Below are 11738 nucleotides of genomic sequence, written 5' to 3'. Positions count from 1 at the left end.
AACTGTTCTTCATGTCTTTTGATTATTAACAAGGATTAGTGGACTAAACATTGAGGTAGCTTTTCACTTTTAGCCGCAGCTGGTCAACACTTTTTAATTAACATAACGATAATTCTGTGAATAAGATGCTGACAGGTCCAAACTAAACCTTGCTGTTGTTGGGTTTGTGTGATCTCTGCAAGAATGCAATGTGTATTGTAGTCTTTGTGTGGTTCAACAAGAACAACGGACTGACGAGTCTTCTCTAGCCATGTTAATAATGACTGACATTTTTTATGACTCATTATGTTTTGGCAGTTTTATGGCACACTATACTATGACATTTTATTGCATTCTATGTTATATGATTTATTTTATTTTATAATAACTATAAGGATGGCTTGTTATGAAGCCTTAGAGGATACATTTGATTCTAATGACGGTGGCTGATGGCGATAGACAGTCTTTTTTATTGTGACATAAAAGTAACTCGTAACTATAGCAGATGAATACATGTAGAGTAAAAATGCAAAATTTGAAGTACTGTAAATCAGAATAAATTGTTTTGGCCAGACTTTTACTTTTGTAAAAAAATCTTGAGAGTGTGTTGGGTTGGAAGCTGTTCATCTTTTATAGTCATCTCCCAATTGAATAAAACTTTTTTTAATGATATTTTGGTTTCCTTATGTCTCTGGGGAAGGGAAGACGAATGGGGTCGGACAAAGTGCATCCTGGGATTTGATTCTGTACTGTAGTCCCGCAGTGGAAAAATGTACAGGATTACAGCAGCATAGTAAATGGTGCAAACAAGAGACATAGTAAAAAGAATTATAAATGGTAACTAGTATTAAACAAGTAAAAATATTATATATACAGATTTTTCTTGTGTGGTCAACTGGGAGCACAGGTGTCACTGTGCTTACTGACCTTAAAGGCCTGCAGCTTCAAATCTTATCTTCAGCACATACAGAAAGAGAGCCCCAAAGCTTGTACATGGAGATTGGTGACCTCACATGAATCCCAGAATAGCTTTGTGCTCCTTCAACATTTGTAGCTCTAATCGGACACAATAACTGCAAACACCTCCGTGGGTGTGCAGGGTTATAATATCTATAATACATCATATTTTATAAGTTGATAACACATATAGCTTAACGCTAGCGGCATTGTGCCTCTCAACATCTATCAGGTGGATTGCTATGGAATTAGCTACATGTATCCAATGTCCAGAGGATACATTTGATTCTAATGACGGTGGCTGATGGTGATAGTCTTTTTTTAACCTTTTTAGCCCGAGGGGAGACCATTTGGGCTTCTCGGGCTCAGAACCCCTCAAACTCAAATGCGGAAAATAGCATGATTATTAGCCAGTAGCATGTATGTGGCTAATTTTTTTTTTTTTTCGATGAAAGAGCAACGTATGGGCAAAAACATCATATAAGTCACTTCTGACACACTACCAACACAGCTATAGGGTACTCACATAAGCAGAAAAATACCGTGGCATAAAAGCACCAAATCCTGGCCCGAAATCGGCGTTATGAGTACAGTAAATCAATGTTTGTACCCTCATGCTAACGGCTACCAAGTCATGCAATGCATTTATTAGCATTAGCACACGTGGCGGAACACGTAACTAACTTCTGTTTCACGATCCGTAGAAACACTAAACAGTTGTGAGTGATCAAACGTACCTTCGTGCTGCCCTCCGCCGACAAAAATCGTAGGTATGCGCCCAAGTTTTATGAAAATATGGATAATAACGTCGCCGAATTTCCGTTCCAAAGCTGTAGTCATTGCTGCCAACTGCATACTGTTGACTTCCGACTTGTTTCCAGAATAAGAGCGGTCAAGCAGGCTTGGGCGAGTGGTCAGACTGCCTGCGACCGGAAATTTCCGCCGGGGTACACGCGTCACTTCTGGCAACTTTATTGTATGAAAACTTTTGCCGATCGCCACCAAACTCGACACAGGTCTTCCTGAGACTATGACGCGTCGAACGAGGGGTTGTTTTTGGAAATCGACCGAGGATAGGCTGCCATGCAGCCACATACACACACATGAAATGAGAAAATCCTACAGATGACAGCCAAAACTGGCTCTGATGATGTTATGAATATGAATATGATTCCTATTATCTGTATTTGGATGTATTGAATCATATGAGTGATAAAGAAAGTGAAATATATAGTTATATAGTGTATAAAAGTACAATGTAAGAGCAGCAACAGCTGGTTCGAAAATGATGACCTCGCCTGACTAAAACCTCTTATTATTCACTTTATTCCACTTCATTCCACTTTAACCTTTTTTTAATAACTACTGATCAGTTATGCTATGACTTGGGAAAGTTTTAGGGAGATAGCTACATTATTACAATAACCTTTTATCAATGAAAGTGCATTTTTCCAGGCGAAGCTGAATATTTTCAATTTCAGCTGTGGAATGTCTTATTTTCCTGTATTAATTGTGACATAAAAGTAACTAGTAACTATAGCAGATGAATACATGTAGAGTAAAAATGCAAAATTTGAAGTACTGTAAATCAGAATAAATTGTTTTGGCCAAACTTTTCCTTTTGTAAAAACATCTTGAGTGTGTTGGGTTTGAAGCTGTTCATCTTTTATAGTTATCACCCAAATACAACCTTCATTGCAATTAGTTGTCTGAAAATGAGGGGTATCTTTGAAATCTTCCATTTTCCCCATTCATGGAGCATTGTCAGTGTGGACATAAAGCGAGATTGTATTTAAAATGATGATTGCTCCTTAACATACAACAAAAAACTCATCAAATTCATAAATACAACATTCTCAGAGTTTTATGATCTGATAGATTGTATAATATTTTTCACAGGAAAGGGCTGCATCTCAACTAGCACTGACTCTCTGAAGAGAAAGCCAATTAGAGCTGATCAGTAACAGCTGTGATAACTGCACAATGGGGTTATTTAACCTGCCATGTGGCACAGGTAGCATTTTCTGTTGGTGACTGAAGCGATGGGAGCTTTTTGGGCCTTGTTTATTTGTATGCTGACTGTCTGGCTTACCAAAGGTATTTATATTTGTTCTGTTTGAAGCTTGTATTCAATAAATTGGTTGTTGAGTATAGCAAAGTATGTTAATTTCTTAATTCCTGAAATGCCATTTAGCAGTGACAAGTTTGTCTTATGTGCAATCAAACAGCAAAAACATTTGATTAACAGAAACCACTGTGTCCATAGGCTCTTGTTTGCCTGTTGGTGGCTCAACTGAAAGCAGCGCTAATGGGCTACAGAGGAGAATGAGGGGTGAGAATATTGGTGACTATTTTAATATTTGAGATTTTCTGAGCTCCTTCCTGACACCAAATTTCTTTTGTACTTTAGATCTGCCTCCCAATGACCTCTCCATAAAGAAGGCCCTTACACTTCACTATTCACATGAGGCCATGTCTGTGCGAAAGTATAAAAAAGGTGAGCAGGTTCTGCTTGACCCTATTGCAAAAATGCAAGTTTGTGTACGGCTCAGGTTCCTGGTGTTTTCATTAATGCTTTGTCTGTCTTTTGGTGTTTGGATTCCAAAAAAATGTCTAAGCTATATTGCCCATAAGATTTCAGTTATACAGTTGCTGCGTATTTATCATTGGACACCGTGAGAGGTGTATGTACTGTCGTGTTGTAGTAAAACATGTATATTTTAAAGCCAAATATTAAGAGCAAGCGTTTGTTTTTAAGTTGAAGAACTGAGAATTCTCAAAGCACTGTAAAAGTCTAGAGAAGTTGAAAATCACTTCTTAGATTTTAATTTATTAATCCAATGTCTTTATTTCAGTGACAGTGGAAGCCAATGAAGTGGATGTTGAGGCATTAGCTCTCTACCTAAAAGTTATTGTTGAAAGCAATGGCTCCCTCCTGGCCGGCGGCGGCCTGATGTCCAAGGGCAACGGCTCCCTGCTGGCCGAGGGCGGCCTGATGTCCAAGGGCAACGGCTCCCTGCTGGCCGAGGGCGGCCTGATGTCCAAGGGCAACGGCTCCCTCCTGGCCGAGGGCGGCCTGATGTCCAAGGGCAACGGCTCCCTCCTGGCCGAGGGCGGCCTGGTGTCCAAGGGCAACGGCTCCCTCCTGGCCGACGGCGGCCTGGTGTCCAAGGGCAACGGCTCCCTCCTGGCCGACGGCGGCCTGGTGTCCAAGGGCAACGGCTCCCTCCTGGCCGACGGCGGCCTGGTGTCCAAGGGCAACGGCTCCCTCCTGGCCGACGGCGGCCTGGTGTCCAAGGGCAACGGCTCCCTCCTGGCCGACGGCGGCCTGGTGTCCAAGGGCAACGGCTCCCTCCTGGCCGACGGCGGCCTGGTGTCCAAGGGCAACGGCTCCCTCCTGGCCGACGGCGGCCTGGTGTCCAAGGGCAACGGCTCCCTCCTGGCCGACGGCGGCCTGGTGTCCAAGGGCAACGGCTCCCTCCTGGCCGGCGGCGGCCTGGTGTCCAAGGGCAACGGCTCCCTCCTGGCCGGCGGCGGCCTGGTGTCCAAGGGCAACGGCTCCCTCCTGGCCGACGGCGGCCTGATGGCCAAGGGCAACGTTTAGCCTCAGCTAAACAGTAGCATCTTTCTGCTTGTACGTACTTTTCTATCCGTTTGAATAAAACTTTAATGATATTTTGGTTTCCTTATTTCTCTGGGCAGGGGAAGAAGAGTGGGGTCTGACAAAGTGTATCCTGGGATTTGATTATGTACTGTAGTCCCGCAGTGGAAAAATGTACAGGATTACAGCAGCATAGTAAATGGTGGAAACAAGAGACATAGTAAAAACAAGTATAAATGGTAACTAATATTAAACAAGTAAAAATCCACAATAACTAAAAATATTATATATACAGACTCATTTTTTTTTTTTATTGCACGGAATATTTATACAGCACAGATTTTTCTCGTGTGGTCAACTGGGAGCACAGGTGGTTGTGCAGCCTGACAGCAGCAGGAAGGACCTGCGGTTTCATGTTTTCATGTTTGAAGTGTCTGAATCCATTCAGCCCATCGGAGTCCCTGACAATCCATCACCCTCACAGTGGTCTTCCCCCAATATGTTCTAGAATGAAAGAAAAGAAGGCCAGTATCTTTTGCATACAGAACAGATACACATTAACACATCAAACACCAAATAATAACACTTCTATAAGTAAACTGTGAGATTATAACTCATAATGTCCATTAATCATTTTGTTCATTTGTTTCCATACCCCCCCCCCCTTCGAGACTAAACAAAGTCTCGAAAGAGCAAAAAAAAATCAACACTACGAACTACGCAAGCAATAACAGAGGTAAATAATAGGATGATAATCATGAGATATTCAAAATGGATATTCCTCCACCACTTCGATCTTTATTGCGTCATCCTCATCCATGTCCGTGTCAGCTTCGTGTAATAATGGCATCAGAGTTTGATCGCCGGGTAGCACAACTCCAACCCACCTAATTATCATTGCCTTTGCAAAGGTCAACAACAGCGTACACAAACAAAACATCACATAGCTAGAGTAGTAGTCTGAGTAGTTGTATGAATATTCTTAGTTGTTTCTGGAACCCGTTTGCTGGCATATTTTGACAATACGATTTTTCAGAACACCATTCATTCTTTCGCACATCCCTTGACTTTGCAGATGATAGATTGCACCAAGACGCTGTTTAATTCCAAGTTTTTTCAAAATCAATTTCACCGTCTTATCCACAAACTCTTTCCCATTGTCTGAGGATATTCGATCTGGAAGTCCCCACCTGCTTATGACCTCTCTACATAAGAACTTGGCTTTTTATTTTTTATTTTTTTTCCGTTTCAAATGCCAAAAGGCCATCGTGTAAAGGACAGATTACAGTGTAGCTTAGCATTCCCAGTATCTTTAATCATAGCTCTCAATGGCCCTGTCAAGCTAGCATAATCCTCAACCCATGCTGAAGAATATCCTGCAATACCAAGAAATGTCATCATCTCTCGAACTGTTCTGGGTTTTGGAGCCTTGCGAATAGCCTCCACATGACTCTCAGAGATGCTTCTGTGTCCCTGCGTTATTGTTTGACCCAAATAAGTTACCTTCTCCTTACAATACTGCAGTTTCTTCAGAGAGGCCTTGTGACCCTTCTCTGCCAGTATTTGTAGCAATTTAGTTGAGTCCTTATGACATGTCTCCTCATCCGGTGAACAAATGATGATGTCGTCCACATATTGAATTACATTACTTGTTAATACCTGCTCTATTCCCTCCAAATCATCTTTCACTATTTTATTGAAAATGTGAGGACTATGTTTGAACCCTTGTGGCAGTCTCTCATACTCATAAGATTGTCCATTGTACGTGAACCCGAATAAGCTTTGGCTTTCCCTACTAAGTGGAACACTGAAAAACGCACCACATAAATCTAACACTGTGAAATGTGTCGCATTTGGCGGAAGTTGGGCTAACAAAGTATGTGGATCCGGTACTTCTGCTTGAAAATCAACCACCACTTCATTGACCGCTCTTAAGTCATGTGTCAGGCGATATGAATTATCTGGCTTCTTTATTGGCAACAAAGGCGTGTTGCTCTGCGGGTCCTGTGTTATTCTTAAAACACCTGCCTTCAAAAGTCCTTCAATCTGTGGTTCAATTCCTCGGATTGCCTCTTCACTCAGTGGATACTGGTTCTTCCAAGGTGGTTTGACTCCTGGTCGGAGTTCAACTCTTACTGGTTGAGCTGACTTCACAAGTCCAATATCAGTACTATGCCGAGCCCACAAACCTCCTGGAACTTGTTTTAGCATCTCTTCTCTCATTGGGTCTGAGTCCATCTTAGTACTGCAGACTGGCTCATGTGTCATTCGCACAGCATGTGGCTGTCCTTGTCCTTGAGCAGAGATCATGATCTTAATGAACCTCTGATCCTCGCTCTTCCAGATGGCAAGATTCTCTGTTACGGGTGTAAAAACAGCTTCTTCTGCCTCCGCCATCATTTCTCCCACTTGCTTCGGCGTATGTTCTTCACACACCCACAAGGTCACATGTGGCACACTCTTCTCGATATCAAACTCTTTGTCCAAATAGTCATTTCTGTGTATCTTCATAGCTGCTCCTTGTGGTCCCAAAATTATACAGCCCGAATTTAGTTGAACTTGTTTTGGTTGTTGACTCAACCATTCTTCTGCGTATCCTTGAGCATCTTTTTTGAAATACTTGAGCGTGCAGTGAAATGGATACTCTGGAAGCTTCGCGTCGGGCATATTTACGATGATAAACTTTTCCCACAACTTAACTGGCTCAAGAAAATCTTCATTAAGATTTCCGATCCAACATACTGTAGAAGCTTCAGTCTCTGTTGTCATCAATAATTGGTGAACACTCTCGTTTGGCATTTCATCCTTTATACACTCCCTTTCTCTCTTTTCTCTCTCTTTATCTGTTCTCTCCTTCTCCCTCTCCCTTTCACTTTGCTCTCTCTATCCTGTTTCTCCCTTTCACTTTGCTCTCTCTATCCTGTTTCTCTTTTTCACTTTGCTCTCTCTTTCCTTCTATCCCTCTCTTTCAGCTCTCTCTCTTTTCGCTCTTTCTCATACTCTCTTCTCTCCCTGTCTTTTGTGCTTTCTCTCTCTTCTCCTTTTCTTTCTGCTCCTTCTCTGTACGTTCCCTCTTCGTTTGCTCTCTGTCCTCTCTTTTTCAAACAACTGGAGAATGCCAAGCTCCACTTGCCTCTTCTCCTTGCGTTTTCTCTTTTTTTTTTCCTTCTTTTGCTCTGCCTTGTATGTTGATACAAGTCTAAATCAATTTTAATTACATCTGGGTTAAGAGTCCCCTCCACTGGCCATGGTTGGTCAATTTCAGGCCAGCGTTTATGCCATTTTTCCGATATTTTTGCAATGTTTGCAATGCCTCTAATTAGAGGATTATTCTTCTGTACCACTTCAACAGGAGTGATTACCTTTGGATTTTTAGTATTCTTTTTCCCCATTATAATGACTTCCTCTTATTTTCCGTTATTTGTACTTTAAGAATTAATTGCTACAATTAAAACTACTCAAGGCTATTTAGATTACTTCCCCCTTCAATTAACCAATTATCCAATTAACCAATTATCAAATTAACCAAGTATCACTTAACCAATTAACCAATTACAAATTAGCCAATTAGCAATTGAACAATTAACACATTAACCAATTATCCAATTAACAAATTAATCAATTAACAAATTAACAAACCAATCAATCAACAAATCAATCAATTATCCAATCAATCAATCAATCACTATTCAGCTCAAATCATCAGACAGTCACCATATTGATGTACACCACAGCACAGATCAGAACAAAACAACGCACAATGACAAAAATGGACATCTGCAATTATCAGCAGAGGTTAGACCAAACAACCATATGCCATTAATTAATTAAATGCATTAACTGGTCAATCAGTTGCCAAGTTTTCTATTTATTTATTTAATTATTTATTTCTCCTATCTGCCTAGAGCATGTATTCTTTCATGTGTATAGGATCAGGTCAGTATCCTCTTCCGGACTATGTCAGAGCCATCGTTACGCCGTGACTAATATGCATGTGTCTTACCGTTAAGAAGTTGAGGGCCCCTCTTCATTAATCTTGCACGATACTATTTAGCCCACCTTATTCGTTACCATGAAGCTATTCTAAACTATTTATTTTCCTTTTTCCTTTTTCATCTTCCCCCTTTTTTTTTTTTCATTAAATTTAGCACGGAGCCTCACTTTAAACATCAAATCAACAGGACATGTCCATAACAAGAAGGTTCTTAATTTACGGTGTGTCCAAGCAACTCCACCTAACAATTCCACATAACAGCCCCAATTAATGACCAGCATTCAATCGAGAGAGCTCACCGTATGTGAAGTCGTCGGGAAACTGCCAGATCATTGCCGATCTGTTCGTGCCGCCATCTATGTCGTGTCTTGCATGCGACAGGTCTGTTGAAGTGATGAGGAAGGATGCTCCGTGGACACTGTTCTTGCTGGTATAATAAAGTTTATTACAAACAAGCAACACATGCCATTACGGACGTCTAGATCGTCCGGAGGTCTCAAGTCGAATCCGAAAGTCCCCGCCTTTAGGGCTCTCGCTTCATCTTTATATAGGGTACATGTCATGCAACATCTGGGCGGAATGTAAGAGAATGTATGTGGCCTCCTGATTCTACACATCCCCACTTCTGCCCCTGGTCTCCTGCACATCTGGTTTTCATCTAAGACAACTCTACTTGGGGTCTTCGCTGTATCGTTCAAGGCCTGAAAATATGCAAGGCCTGAAAATATACCACACTTTCTACCCTTTTCCAGCCGTGTTGAGGAAAAGTGTTCGTCTGCAGGAGGTTGGCTATTACACAGAGGAGGGAACTCCAACCCTTTCCTACAGGGAGAACTTGTACAGGTAAGTTTGTGTGCACATATTGTGTCTTGTACGTATGCTGTGGAGTTAGCATTGTATAAATCTTCACATGAATGAGTCTTACTAACATCTGTCGCATCTTTCAGGGTCTTTCGGAGGAGGAAAGGTCACGGCAGGGGCCAATATCATATGGACTCTGCAGATCCTCTTGAGTCAATGAATGAGAACGACTCTACAGACACTGCCATGGACCAGGAATCAACGGGTCACCACGAGTCTATTGCCAACCAACTAAGATCACAGAGTATCAACACTACTGACAGGACACCAAATGTCTTCACTAGATACAGGTCACAAAGTATCACCAGTACTGAAAGGACACAAAGTATCACCAGTACTGAAAGGACAAGAAGTATCTTCACTAGATACAGGTCACAAAGTATCACCAGTACTGAAAGGACACAAAGTATCACCAGTACTGAAAGGACAAGAAGTATCTTCACTAGATACAGGTCACAAAGTATCACCAGTACTGAAAGGACACAAAGTATCACCAGTACTGAAAGGACACAAAGTATCACCAGTACTGAAAGGACAAGAAGTATCTTCACTAGATACAGGTCACAAAGTATCACCAGTACTGAAAGGACACAAAGTATCACCAGTACTGAAAGGACACAAAGTATCACCAGTACTGAAAGGACAAGAAGTATCTTCACTAGATACAGGTCACACCGTATCACCAGTACTGAAAGGACACAAAGTATCACCAGTACTGAAAGGACACAAAGTATCACCAGTACTGAAACTGACATTTCTTAACTTAGTGCTTTGTGTCCCTCAGGATTCACACAGTACACACACACGTGTATTCAACTGAAAGAGGTCCAGCAGGAGGTGCAGATGCTCAAACAGTGGACGAACACGCTTGTTCCCGTGGCAGACACGATGGCAAACTTTGCCTTAGAATCGCTAGGTGAGCCATCGTCATCATCTTCATCATCGTCTCATCACTATTCATACATGTGCTTTATTGTGGAACTTGTTCGGAGGTTGATTTCTAACTTTGTACGTGTGTCCTTTACTTGTGTGCATGCAGGAGCCAGAGTTTTACGTCACTTATCGTCGGACACATATTGCAACAAAGGAGCTGGAATATTGGATCGACTATTCTTCGGGTGCTATTTATCCAAAGCACAACGAAGAGTGATCCAGGTAGGAGTTACAGCCACATTGCTTTACAGTGTCCTGTAATTACACTTTTGAAACTTCTGGTATTTAATATGAAAGAACATGGAGGTAACAGTTGCAAAATGAAATTCTCTCCCCCTTAGGGACAGTCACCGTTGCTTCCAGGACAATGCTGGTCCTTTGCAGGCAGCCAAGGGCATTTATTCGTCTCCCTGTCGCACCCAGTCTCCATCACTCACGTGACACTCGGCCACATCCCAAAGAGCCAGTCCCCCGATGGACACATTTCAAGAGCACCGAGGGAATTTTCAATCTACGTAAGTCAGACATTTTCTGTCATCATCCTCGACATGTCATACACAACAAAAGGCTCCGCTCATCTCCGTTTCTTTTCTGTCTCTTCCAGGGAATGAGCACCACGGATGAGGAAGGCACCTACCTGGGGACACTGGTTTACGATCAGGACAGCGCAGCACTTCAGACCTTTGAACTGCCCGTGAGTATGATATAAGTTAGACAGAACAGCATCCATGAACGTGTTATTCGGTCACATTCAAAAACATTGTGAGGTTACCAGATTTCTCCACAACAAGCTTAATAAACAGAGATTAGCTTTAACTATTTATTGTTCTTCTGAGGATGAAACCTCGTCCTGCCATGTTAATGGCTGCAAGCTGTAGTTAAACTAACTATTAGAGATAGAGGTGGAGCTGCTATTAATACTATAGATTACAAACATGCAAAGACCATGTGGTCAACACAGATGCCAGGAACATCTGGAATTAAAACAAAATGTGTTCTTTATCGCTGATGTCCTATCCTTTCATTTGTGTCTCTGTTACATTGCCTGACTCCCTTTATCCATTTCTCTCTCTTGTCTCTGACCAGAATCCAGACATAGGGGTCTTCAGATATGTGAAGCTACAGATCACCAGCAACTGGGGACACATGGAGAACACCTGCCTCTATAGCTTTAGGGTTCATAGTAACTCAAAGGTATAGAAGGTAAATCAACACCTCTGTTCTTCCATGTCTGCGTGGGTTTCCTCCCACGGACCACACATGCCAGTTAATCTGGTGTGTTTGGTTCAAATTTACAAATAAAGTTTGAAATGTAAATTTGAAAATAACAATAAAACTTTGAAATGCAAATACTATGCTCTATGTATTCTATTCAACAATAAATGCAAATGTTCCAATGTTCCATCAAAGTGA

General features: G+C 41.8%; 1 long non-coding RNA gene across 1 annotated transcript; it reads left to right on the top strand.

The window, feature by feature from the left end:
* Positions 1-10364: 10364 nt before the first annotated feature.
* On the top strand, positions 10365-11738 carry LOC142951243 (uncharacterized). Its single transcript, XR_012954562.1, has 3 exons — positions 10365-10547; positions 10667-11019; positions 11412-11738. It is a non-coding gene; the product is annotated as an uncharacterized LOC142951243 (long non-coding RNA).

This window comes from Anarhichas minor, unplaced genomic scaffold (assembly GCF_050575085.1).
Source record: "Anarhichas minor isolate MPS153535 unplaced genomic scaffold, ASM5057508v1 ptg000017l, whole genome shotgun sequence".
Classification (NCBI taxonomy): domain Eukaryota; kingdom Metazoa; phylum Chordata; class Actinopteri; order Perciformes; family Anarhichadidae; genus Anarhichas; species Anarhichas minor.
Note: the sequence above shows the minus strand (reverse complement) of the source record. Positions and strands in the feature narration are given on the sequence as shown.